This window comes from Chiroxiphia lanceolata, chromosome 33 (assembly GCF_009829145.1).
Source record: "Chiroxiphia lanceolata isolate bChiLan1 chromosome 33, bChiLan1.pri, whole genome shotgun sequence".
Classification (NCBI taxonomy): domain Eukaryota; kingdom Metazoa; phylum Chordata; class Aves; order Passeriformes; family Pipridae; genus Chiroxiphia; species Chiroxiphia lanceolata.
Window position 1 is genome coordinate 390,844 of NC_045669.1, and position 12,370 is coordinate 403,213.

General features: G+C 46.7%; 1 long non-coding RNA gene across 1 annotated transcript; it reads left to right on the forward strand.

Annotated features, from left to right (window-relative positions):
• Nucleotides 1-402: 402 nt before the first annotated feature.
• LOC116779951 lies at nucleotides 403-2,036 on the forward strand. Its single transcript, XR_004354262.1, has 3 exons — nucleotides 403-666; nucleotides 909-1,086; nucleotides 1,950-2,036. It is a non-coding gene; the product is annotated as an uncharacterized LOC116779951 (long non-coding RNA).
• Nucleotides 2,037-12,370: the final 10,334 nt, after the last annotated feature.

A 12,370-nucleotide genomic window follows, 5' to 3' on the forward strand; every position in this document is an offset into this window, starting at 1 on the left:
AAAAGGGAAGCCGTGAGGGGGGAGGGTGTGCGCGTGTTAGTTCAGTTGTCCTCTTTTCGTTCTGCGATGTAATAAAGAAATAGCGGCTTAATAGGACCTGTGGCTCTCGGGTTTTACTACCGTCGGCTTTTCCCGGCATCAGTTCCGGCCCGCCAGGCAGGAGTCATCCTGTGCTCGGCTGCAGACTCCGCTGGAGGCAGGGACTCCCTGGGGCGCCCTCGAGATTTTGGCGAAGGGACTCCTCCCTTCACTGGGCTCGCTGCGGGAGCAGCCGGGGACCTCGTGCGACCCACTGAAGGTATTTGTTTGGTATAATTCAGTTTTGGGTGACCGGTCATTTGGTTTCAGAGTTGGTGTACAGTGTGTGAGGCAAACCATGTGTGTCTTCTTCTAGCAGCGATTTTAATCAGCAGGTGTTGGCATCTGAGTGTCTGGCATAAGTGCTGCGAGTGAGAGAACATGTTTTCTTATCCTGTAGCTGCGATTTTAATCGGCACGTGTTGGCATCTCAGTGTCTGGCATGGGTGCTGCGAGTGAGAGAAGATTTTTTTTTCTTGTCCTGTAGCACCGCTTTTAATCAGCCCGTGTTGGCATCTGAGTGTCTGGTGGGGGTGGTGTGAGTGAGAGGTTTTGTTCTTGTCTTGTAGCACCGATTTTAATCGGCACGTGTTGGCGTCTGAATGCCTGGTGTAGGTATTGTGAGAGCGGTGTTCTTGTCCTGTAGCAGCGATTTTAATCAGGAGGTGTTGGCATCTCAGTGTCTGGTGTGGGTACTGCGAGTGAGAAATTTTTTCTGGTTTTGCAGCACCGATTTTAGTCGACACGTGTTGGTATTTTATTGTCTGAGTTAGGTGATGCGAGTGAGAGAAGATTTTTCCTTGTCCTGTAGCAGCGATTTTAATCGGCAGGTGTTGGTGTCTCTGCAGTAGATGTTGTGAGAGCAGTTTTCTTGTGTTCTAGCAGCGATTTTAATCAGGAGGTGTTGGCATCTGAGTGTCCAGTGTGAGTTCTGTGAGGAGAGAAGTTTTCTTGTCTTGTAGCACGGATTTTAATCGGCATGTGTTGGCGTCTCGGTGTCTGGGGTAGGTGCTGCGAGTGAGAAAACTTTCCTTGTCTTGTAGCAGCGATTTTAATGGGCACGTGTTGGCATCTGAGTGTCTGGCATAAGTGCTGTGACTGAGAGAAGATTTTTTCTTGTCCTATAGCGTCGATTTTAATCGGCACGTGTTGGTATTTTATTGTTTGGGTTAGGTGGTGAGAGAGAAGATTTTTTTTTTCCTTGTCCTAAAGCACCGATTTTAATCGGCACGTGTTGGCGTCTGAATATTTGGTGTAGATACTGTGAGAGCAATGTTCTTGTCTTGTAGTACCGATTTTAATCTGGAGGTGTTGGCATCTGAGTGTCTGGTGTGGGTGCTGCGAGTGAGAGAAGATTTTTTCCTTGTCCTGTAGCACCGATTTTAATGGACAGTTGTTGTATCTGAGTGTCTGGTGGGGGTGGTGTGAGTGAGAGGTTTTGTTATTGTCTTTGTAGCACCGATTTTAATCGGCACATGTTGGCGTCTCTTGGAGTAGATGCTGTGAGAGCAGTTTTCTTGTGTTCTAGCACGATTTCAATCAGGAGGTGTTGGCATCTCAGTGTCTGGTGTGGGTGCTGCGAGTGAGAGAAGATTTTTTCTTGTCTTGTAAGACCAGTTTTAATCGGGACGTGTTGGCATCTGAGTGTCTGGTAGGGGTGTTGTGAGCGAGGGAAGATGTTTTCTTATTCTGTAGTAGCCATTTTAATGGGCACGTGTTGGCATCTCGGGGTCTGGGGTAGGTGCTGCGTGTGAGAGAAGATTTTTTCTTATCCTGTAACAGCGATTTTAATGGGCATCTCAGTGTCTGGTGGGGATATTGTGAGAGAGGTTTTGTTATTGTCCTATAGCACCGATGAATATTTGGTGTAGGTACTGTGAGAGCAGTGTTCTTGTCTTGTAGCAGCGATTTTAATCAGGAGGTGTTGGCATCTGAGTGTCTGGTTGGGGTGGTGTGAGTTAGAGAATTTTGTTATTGTCTTGTAGCAGCGATTTTAATCGGCACGTGTTGGCGTCTGAATGTCAGGTGTATGTGCTGTGAGAGCAGTGGTGTTGTTTTGTAGCAGCGATTTTAATCAGCACGTGTTGGCATCTGAGTGTCTGGTGTGGGTGCTGCGAATGAGAGAAAATTTTTTTTTTCTTGTCCTGTAGCACCGATTTTAGTCGACACGTGTTGGTATTTTATTGTCTGGCTTAGGTGCTGTGAGTGAGAAAAGTTTTCTTGTTGTCTTGTAGCAGCGATTTTAATGGGCACGCGTTGGTATCTGAGTGTCTGGTGGGGGTGGTGCGAGTGAGAGAAGTTCCTTGTTTTGTGTTGTAGCACCGATTTTAATCGGGAGGTGTTGTCAACTCAGTGTAGGTGTTGCGAGAGAAGTCGTTGCCTTGTAGGTGCGATTTTAATTAGCAACTGTTGGCATTTCGGTGTCTGGTGTAGGTGGTGCGAATGGGAAAAGTTTTCTTGTTGTTTGTGACACGAGTTTTAATTAGGACCTATAGTATCTTAATGTTTGCTGCAAGCAGTGCGGTAAGAAAAGGCTTTCTTATTGTTATGTGGTACCAATTTTAATTCGCACTTGTTAACATCTCAGTGTCTGGTGCAGGCAGTGGGATTAGGAGGGGTTTTTTTTTTCTGTGGCACTAATTTTCATCAGCTTCCCAGATTTATGTCCCGCAGTTTGTAAGTTAAAAAGCAGTTGTATTTAAGGGTTGGTAAAAGGAAAGGAGGTAGAAAAGCAACTGTAAATTACTGTGTTGTGAAAAAGAGTCCTCTGGGCTATAGTTTAAGCCATTGAGAGATCTGGGTAGTGTGAGTGGAAGTGGTGTCAATAAGGCAAGCACGATTAGATATTGCAGATAATGGTGGCCTTTGTATAAATGAAATGTGGGAGAAAGGAGGCCACCGAATGGAACTTTAAATTATAATATAATTTTGCAATTAATGTTATTTTTAAGGCGTAATGGAAAAGGGGATGAGGAAATATGTGGAGATAGGTTTTTCTGTTTGAGAAACCGTCCAGAATGGCAGAGAGATTGCGGGAGAAACGTTTCACTGCAGGATTCCCTGCTGTTAGCATTAGAAAAGGACAGGAGGAAAGAGAACAAAAAGATAAAAAGGTGCTGCTCATCATGCAGCATCGAGCAAAGGTGCTTTAAAACAAGAAAAGGGAGAGACCTGTCTGACGGGGTTATAGATCAGAAGAATTGAGCGCACCACACCCCCAGTTACCCCCGCGGGACCTGAAGCCCCTGCAGTGGCATCAGGAGATGACTCTAGCAGCGATGACAGTGAAGCAGGAGCCAGCGGCAGCACCCCCGTCACCGCACGCAGCAGGAGTAAAAGGAGCCCAGAGCCCCCCCTTACGGGCCCCCCTCGGGCAGGTAGTAGGACGGGCAGGAGAGTTGGTGAGAGTAAAGGTCCCTTTTAGTGCAGCAGATCTTGATAATTGGAAGGAGGTGGTTAAGGGCTACCGAGATGATCCCAGTGAGATAGTGAAACATTTTGAAAGGATTGTTAGAAACCAAGATCCTGATTGGTCAGATATTGACTTAATGCTTAATGAGATGACTGCCTGCGATTGCCTTTGTTCACAGGGAACCAGAGTGCTGTCCCTTTGGCCGTGGAGAGGAGAGGAGCAGATGAAAGACTAAAGACATTGAAAAACCCTGAATCCCATCCGGATGGAAGACACTCCTCTACCGGACAGGCCAAGTCCATTCCCGGAGCCCAGGTGTACCAGGTGAACCCAGGAACGGGGAGCAGGCCTACCTGCGGCAGCGGGATCCGCCAGGCAGGGGGAACGGGGCACGGGAGTGGGATGCCATGTCTACCCCACCCAACCCAGACGTGCCAAGGGTGGGTGGTTGTGGCTTGAGGGCCACCAAGGTCTCCTGTGGTGGGAGATGGGAGCAGCCAGACCCCTCCACTGATCAGCGAGGGGCCGCCTGCCACTGCCCCCCCCGTGACGGTGGGTTCCACCATCGCAGCCCAGCCCCATCCCCGCGTATCCCCACCAAGGGAAGCAAAAGCCACCAGTGGCTTCCCATGTGCACTCCCATTGTTGCCTGGTCGCTGGACCCCACGTGCTTGGTGCCAGAAGTAAGAACCTCCCTCGGGGCTCGCCCCCCCCTCAGTGGGTAAGTGACAAAACCATCAGAGTAGCGTGTGCCCGGCCTCCTCCTTGTTCTCCACCTCTCACGTCTCTTGACAGCACCGGACTAGAGTCAAGTTCAACAGGGTCTTTCCCCAGTGATTCAGCCAAGCCAGTTCCTTTTTTTGTGGTTTTGATGTATAGTAGGTAGGGACAGTGGGAATCTCGTTCTGCCATTCATGCTCATCGCTAATTAGATGGCAAAGTATTTGGTTATTTATCAGGTACATATAATAGTATGTATAATTTCTATGTGTTCCTCTTCTGGATTAAGCAAAGGTGACCTGTCCGCCTTGGTCAGGATTGGTAGAATTTTGTCACAGATTAGTGGTATGTGACACATTATGATCTGATTCCATTATCGTCCCCACCTACTATCCAGGCCAGATTTAATTGGATTGTGGTGGCCTTGCATTCACAGCACTCACTTTATGCGCTGTGAGACTTTGTTGTGAACTAAGAGGATACAACAGTGCTTGCTTTGCTCCCAAACATTGTACAATATCTAGAGAGGTAAGGAGTGTTCTGGAGGGCAGGCCCAGGGCTGTCTTCTCTTTGTTCCATTTGGAGAAACACAGGTCCCTCAAAAGTTCCTCATTTTTACAGTACCATTTCCCCTGTGCTCCAGGGGGAAGGCCCATAAATACAATGTCTGCTGCATTTGTCAGATCCTAAATTTGTTGGTATTTTCCTAGTTTTTCCATTGCAGCCTCTTCCAAAGATGTGTCAGTATCGCAGTGACATCCACCACATGTGCTTGGTTGTCCTTCACAAATATGAGGTACCATTTATGTAACTTGTTGTTATCTCTTCTATGTGGTTCCTGAAACACCGCTCAATTTTTCTCTTTAGCTTCCTTTGATAAGGTATCACAGATACAGTTGTTTGTACCTTTTAAGTCTTGCATCCTGCAAGACTGGGCAGTTCCCGATGATATGGGAGCATGTTTCCTTCTCAACCTGGCAGTGTCTGCAGGATTTGATGTACCTTGCTTATCTACTCCTTGCCAGGAACTCTCTTGTGGGGTAAACACTGGCTCTCAATTGCAGTGCTGTTCTAGGCTTTGTGTGGGTGATGCCTCTGTAGTTGTCGATCCCAAAGTTGTTGGTCCCACCCCTTTCCAAGTTGGTAATGCCCAGGTACTGGGATACCAGCTTGGTCCATTTTGCAAATTCTGATGCTCTCCAGTTTCAGGGTTTCAGAAAGCTGATCTTCAGAGTGGGTACCTCCCATTCCGATGGTTTTTTCTCATCCCCATCATTGGATAGTTGGATTACTGGTTTGGGTTCCAATATTGTTGGCTGTTTCCTTTGTCTTCTCCAGCTTTTATCCATAGCTTTTCATCTGCTTGTTTGATTTGTTCTGTTTTCAGAATTGTTTTGACTGTTTCATCTGAAGACTGAGCCAGTTTCTGCCATCTTTGGGCTTGTGCACTTGGGATCGATCCTGTCAACCTGGTGATACCCAAACCTCCACTCCTTATGCTTGAATTTAGGATGATGTGAGATGTGCTCGGTGGCAAATGCAACTATTCCTTGACAGTGGATCGTCTCTGTAGGTCCAGGGACTGGAGGAACCCTGCTTTCACATCAGTGTGGTGCCCAAGTAGGTTAATGTGGGGATGGGATAAGTTTTGCAGATGTCAGTTTTCTAAAACGGTTTCAGCGGTGCCTTATTGATCCATTGTGACCAATTTGTTAATTTTGCAGATAGTTCTGGTGTATCTCTACCAGTCCAGGGGTCAATCTGCCAGCCCGGATATTTCTCAGAACTCTACCAGGTTCAATCCCTGGTGTGTGCAGTTAAGGGTCTGTGCTGGACAGTCACTGACGGTGTACGAATCCTTGGTTGGCTTGATGTAGAAGCCGTGGCACTTTTCTCCCTGTGTCCTGAGACCAGTAAGTTTGCAGAAGGTCTCTAGTGCCGCGGTCCAGGTCGGGAATTGGGATCACAACAGCACACAGGGGTTCAGACAAGGTGGAAGGTCTGGAGCTGTCACGATTTATTAGGGTACAACACCGGCTTTTATAGGGTGTGGAACGTATTGGAAATAGGGGTGAAGCATGGGACAGACAAGAGAAGTGACCAGTGAGGGAAGGTAGGAAGGACTATGACATAAACAAGGACCAATTACAGAGCTTTGAACACTGTGGCAAATATTAACCAATCAGAGGGAGGGGGGAGCTGTGAGGAGACAGACAAGTCTGAACATGTTAAAATCAAATAAGACTGGGGTACAGAATAATATATAACATGCATTAACAATTTCCATGTTCTATATTAATAAAGTCCATTTCTGGTATGATTGCTGATAGCAACACAGGAAGCTACTGGTGATTTCTGGTGCTGTGTCAGTAGTTCTCATAGAGTTCATGCCATTTTCAAAATCTCTCTCCTCATCTTCATCCGCTACACTCTAGGATTTTGATGTTTTTCATACCTTCCCAATAGGAAGTCAAGTCATCAGTGAAGGGCATTGCTGTTACGGTGTTCCCTCCCTGTTGGTACCCTTTTCCACACTCTTGCAGCTTGCACAGCAGAGGGTCTACAGGCAAATTGAATAGAAGCAGTGACACTGGATCACCTTGTTTCACACCACTTTGTATGTGGATGTGATCTGTGCGTTCATTCTTTGTGTCTATACGTGTGTAGATGTTCTCATCCAGGTTCTTAAACAAGGTAATAATAGGAGGGTCTACTCCCTTCTGTTTCAGATCTCTTAGGATGTGTTGATGGCTCGCGGTATCAAAGGCCTTTGCGATATCAACCAATAGCACTCGGAGTTCTCTGTGTTCTTAGCATTTCAAATTAGCAGTTGTAACAGTTTTGGATTTTTGGAGCATCCTGCTTGTCTTCTAAATCCTCTCTGCCTGAGATTAATGGGGCATGCCTTGGCCAGCTTTGCTGTCACTGTTCTGGAAAAGAGGCTTAAAATGATTGATCCAATGGTAACGGGTTTCTAGTTGCTGATGTCCTTCATCAGGCGTTCTGGTCTGGTTGACTTTGGTATTAAAATAGTCCAGCAGCACCTCACCATGTTTGGTATCCTTGCTGATGCCAGCCATAGATGGAAAATTTCCATGGTCTGGGAGTGGCGAGGGTCCAACTGCCACTGCCACCCTCTGTGAGGGTGAGTTCCACCGAGCCTCCTGCCCCGCATATTCCTGCAGAGGGAAGGGAGGGCAGCAAGAGGCCTCCCACGTGCCCTGCTATTGATACCAGGCCCCCGGGCCCTGGCACTTGGTGCCAGAAGCGAGAGCCCCCCTGCCACGGCTCGTGGGGGTAGAGGGTAATGGGACCGGGCACTGCAATGAGGTTCGGGACACAGTTGAGGTGAGGGAAGCAATGCCAGCTTTGTTAGGAGTGACAGTGACTTAAATAGGGTAGGCTCAGGGGGTGGACTCAGGCTGAGGGAGGAGTAAAAGACAGGCAGCTCAAGGGAAGCAGTGGTTGGGAGAGCAGGGAAAGGTGGGTGGCAACTTTAGGTCTCTAGGGGAATGGGCCAATGGGAGCTCTCTCTGCACTGCAACAAACTGTGGCCGATCAGATGCAGAGGAGCGGGAGAGCAGGGGAGAACAAAGGAGTAAACAAGTTTAGGCGGGAAAACTGTGAGGGGAGAAGGAAACAACATGGAGGATATGATTTAAAACAACAACAAGCTGGGGTACATGCAACACTATAACAGTACAACAATAAACTGTGGACACTGGGGTAAAACTGTCAAGTCCAGTGAGTGTCTAATCCGGGGTAAAAGTGTCCATTTCAGCAATGTAACGTCCATTCAGGGATCATAAATCTTTCTCCACGCTTGGAATCTCTCCCATTCCGAATCTTCTCCTCCAACACCCCCCTCAGGGCTCACCCCTCCCTCACTGGGTGAGTGACAAAACCATGAGAGTAGTGGTATTTCACCGACGGCCAGGACGCCGGCGGGCAGGTTGCCCTGCGCTGCCGAGCACGTGCCCGGCCTCCCACTTACTCTACAGCTCTCGTGTCTCTTCCCAGCGCCAGACTAAAGTTCAACAGGGTCTTCTTTCCCTGCCGATTCTGCCAAGCCCGTTCCCTTGGCTGTGGTTTCACTGGGTAGTAGGTAGGGACAGTGGGAATCTCGTTCATCCATTCATGCACATCACTAATTAGATGACGAGGGATTTGGCTATTTATTGAACACATAGAAATATATGTTCCTTTTCCGGGTTACATAAAGGTGGCCTGTTCACTTTTTTTTAATTTTTGCTATCGCTTCTTTTCTTTAAACATAAAACTCGACTAACCCATTAGTAACAAAGAAAATATTTATCATTTAATTTTATACAAAATCATAAATATGAAAATAATTTCCCATTCCTAAGTATCAAAGGCAGTGTGGTCGTGTGGGTCTGCCAGCCATGCAACCCGTTACCCACCGCTCAGCCAGGGGGACTGTGAAAGGAATTTGCCCCTGGTTGCTACCTGTTAAACTACTCACTGGTATCTTGGGAACTATGATATTTAGGAAGGGTTTTAGCAATTGCATTACACCTCTACTTAAATAAAGAATACCTATTAACACATGTACTTATAAAAGGAAATACGTACACCCATAGAGTTAAACAAAAAGTAACAGCTGTAAATATGGTTTGAGGTAACTAGTTGTAATTAATTAAAATGTTCCTGATTATTCCAAAACTCAACCTTTTCTGAAAACACTACTCTTCCTTCACTGGAAATTGGTTGATGGATTCGGCCCTTCTTCTTTTGGCGGGCCACTAGTTCTGCAGTATGTTTTGTCGTTCCATCTGTCATGGCTCGGATAGCGACATCGCCATCCTCGTGCTGAAAAACTTGGACTACATCAGGTATAGACATGACCATTTGCAGTACAGATTGGAAACCTAGTTCCCTGAAAGGCAGGTCTCTGTATGTCATAGCTTTATACTGCAGTTCTAATGCAATTGGTGTTAAGCCTTCTCTTTCAGATATCGGGATTGATGTTAATTCCTTCTTTACTGTATCCATTAATGGTGTTGGTCTTATTGAATTAGTGGCGATTGTTTCTGCTGGGAGATGTTGCTTGCCAAATGTGGTGAATGCTAGCTTTGGTTCTGAGGCCCATCTGTGGATGTTAACCGCAGGCCTTGAGTTACCGGCAACTATCTCCTGGGCAGCACCATCTTGACAGATGTTATTGTCTAGGGGGTCAGAAGCCCCCTGGGCGTCACCATTTTGTGTGCTTTCCACATTCACATTTTTATGATTTTGTTCTTCCAATTTTATAAGATCTTTTCTTGCCCACTCCAAATAGGTGATTAGTTCAGGAACGGGGTCCATGTTTTTATGAATCCATCTCGTGAGTGTTTTCGGGGACCTTTTATTTAGTTTATGTCCATGATTTTTGATCAAGTCTTTTGAATAACTATACATCTTGGTCTCCTCCCTTGAAGGGTGAGCTCCCATCTCAGTATTAGTTGTAGAAGGAGTAATTAAACTCTTTGCTCGCCTCTCCGGCGTTAATGTGCAGTGTTTTCGTTGTTTGTCTGGGTCTGCTGTTCAGCTGTGATGGCTCTTGAAGCGTGGCAGTGAAGCTCCCAGGTGTTAAGAATCTGCTCACTGAAACATCTGCAGTTGCTGCACCTTACTAGTTGTTGCCCAAGTTCTCCACCACTTGCGGAGGTTGATGCTTGAATAAACAGCTCCACAACTTTTTGGGCTGCAGCTGGTAAGGTGACTTTATTATAAAAGCAGGGTACAACTGAATGGCTTAAAGAGAGGAACAAAAAGAGCACTGCATAAAATGGCTCCAGCCTTAAATAACATGGGTAGGGAAGGCCCTGGAACAGAAGGTGGGGTTTAGGCGAATCATGCAAATTATGACCATATAAGGAAAAACATAAATATGCATAATACTGCAACCAATCCGAACACAAGAATTACATAAAAAGGTATAACATATACAAAACCATACGATGACAATAAACCAAATACAGAATTTATAATTTTCAATCCCTCAACAGTGTTGGATCAGGTCGGAGCTGTCACTGAAACTTCTCCCACGTTCCCAACACATGTAGGGCAGTTCCCCAGTGTGGATGTGCTGGTGTTGGATCAGGTCAGAGTTGTTCCTCAAGCTCTTCCCACATTTCCAACATGTGTTAAGGCCGTTTCCCAGTGTGGATGTGCTGGTGGGTGAGAGGAGGTCAGAGCTCCTGTCATGGTTTGACTCCCCAAAAATCCAGTTTTCAAATTCCCCACAATTTGTCTCAATGTGAGAAGTTTTCAGACCTAACACAACTACTAGCACGGGGAAATTGTATTATAATTTATTACTAACACAATAAATACTATAATACATATAAATACAACAATTTTAACTATTTTTCCTATGTTAAAGCAATATATTTATATAGACCAAATCCCTCTTCTCACCCATAGTTGTCCAGAAGGAAAGAAGAAGTCTTTTTCAGGGCAGCACAATCTCTCCTTTATCTTTGAGGCAGCAGTTTTGATTGCTGTAGCTGGAAAATCTCTGTCTTCATTGGAATGCAGGGGGTTTATTTCACCCCTTCTTGAGCCCTCTGTTCCAGCCAGGGATCTCTCTCATCTATGGGGTTTGAGGGAAACAGCTCGTTATCACCATAGTCGACATTCACGAGTGTGATAAGTAAGAGGCTATAGAAATTTAGGTTGCAAGGAATAAAAGAATTTATTAAAGCCACAAATAAGCAAAACGGGCGACCGGAGGAAACCCCTTGTTCCTGCAGAGGTCCACAAAAGGGAACAGCAAATAGCACTTCTTATACCCTCTTTCAACTGCCTCCCCCCAGTGTCACGTCATCTGTCCATTGGCTCTGGTTTCGCGGGCTAAGTCCTGTTTGGTTCCTCTTTTGCGGGCTGGTTCCAGGTTGGTTCCTCTTCGCGGGCCTGTCCTGTTGCTGAGGGGTATCAGCCAATAGTCTAGTGGTCAATAGTCTCTATGGGCCGTGATGCTAGAATTTTCCACTGGGGTGACGGTTTCTCAACTCGATCCTCGTGGTCGACCTCCCCCTGCTTGTCTCCATCTTGTGTTCTATTAATATACTTAGAACAAGCACTTTTTAAAACAGCAGAAGATAACATGACGAATCATCATTGCGTTGTGGTTTGTTAGTCCGCAGCTTGACAAATCCTGTGGTTAGTTGTTACACAACACTTAAACTTGTGATTATAACAAAGCACTTAAACTTGTGATTATAACAAAACACTTAAGACAACATTATAACTTTATTAACCCTTCTCCATTTGATCTGCGAATTTACTCTTTGATTACTTATAACAACGAGGTACAGGGGTTAAAGCTCAAAGTCTTTAATCCTCCGCTCCCTCAAAGGTTTCCAGCCCCTGGGGACAAGCTCTCGGGAGACTTCTCTGGGGATTTCCACCCCTCCTCCCCGGGCTCAGAAAGTTCTGAGGGCTTGTAGATCAGTTCTTACCCTAGAACTAGTTCTAGCTGCAGACTCTCTCTCTCTCTGTCGGACGTCTCTAGGTCTATGCCATCTTCTACTCTCTGAAATTCCTTTGCTCAGTTTCTTGGCTAGAAGCCTGTCTTAGCTCATAGTCACAGCTCTCTGTTGAGTGCTGTCTCTGCTGTCGTTTTTCTCCCCCTCACTGCAGGTGGGAAAGAAAATGTAATCCAGGGGTCTCCCCTATTCTTTCGGGGATCCCCTCGATCACCAGCCTTGGGGGGGGCTCCACTCAGCTGCTGTGCTGCTCCTGGCCCCTCGACCAGGACCAGAGGGGGCAAAGGCCCCCCAGCCCACTCTCTAACACGTGGCGTCTCACTCCATGGCTGCCTCTCCTTCAAGCTACATACCAGGTCTCCTTTTCCAGTCTGTGTAATATGTTAATTTTGTGGGGGTTGCCTGATTGGCTCAGTACCAAGAACACTACCCCTGGAGTTAACCACCTTCCAACTCCAGGGGGAAATCCTTTTTCAAACTACCACTGTTCTGGCTGAAACTCTTCCCACATTCCAAGAACCTGAAGGGCTTCTCTCTGCTGGGAGGCCTATCAGGGACCACCAAGTGGGAGCTCCAGCTCAAGCTCCAGCCACCTTCCAGGCACAGGCTGGGTCTTTTCTCCCGGGAGCACCCTGGGCTGGCTTTGGAGCCCCTCCTCTGGGGGATCTCC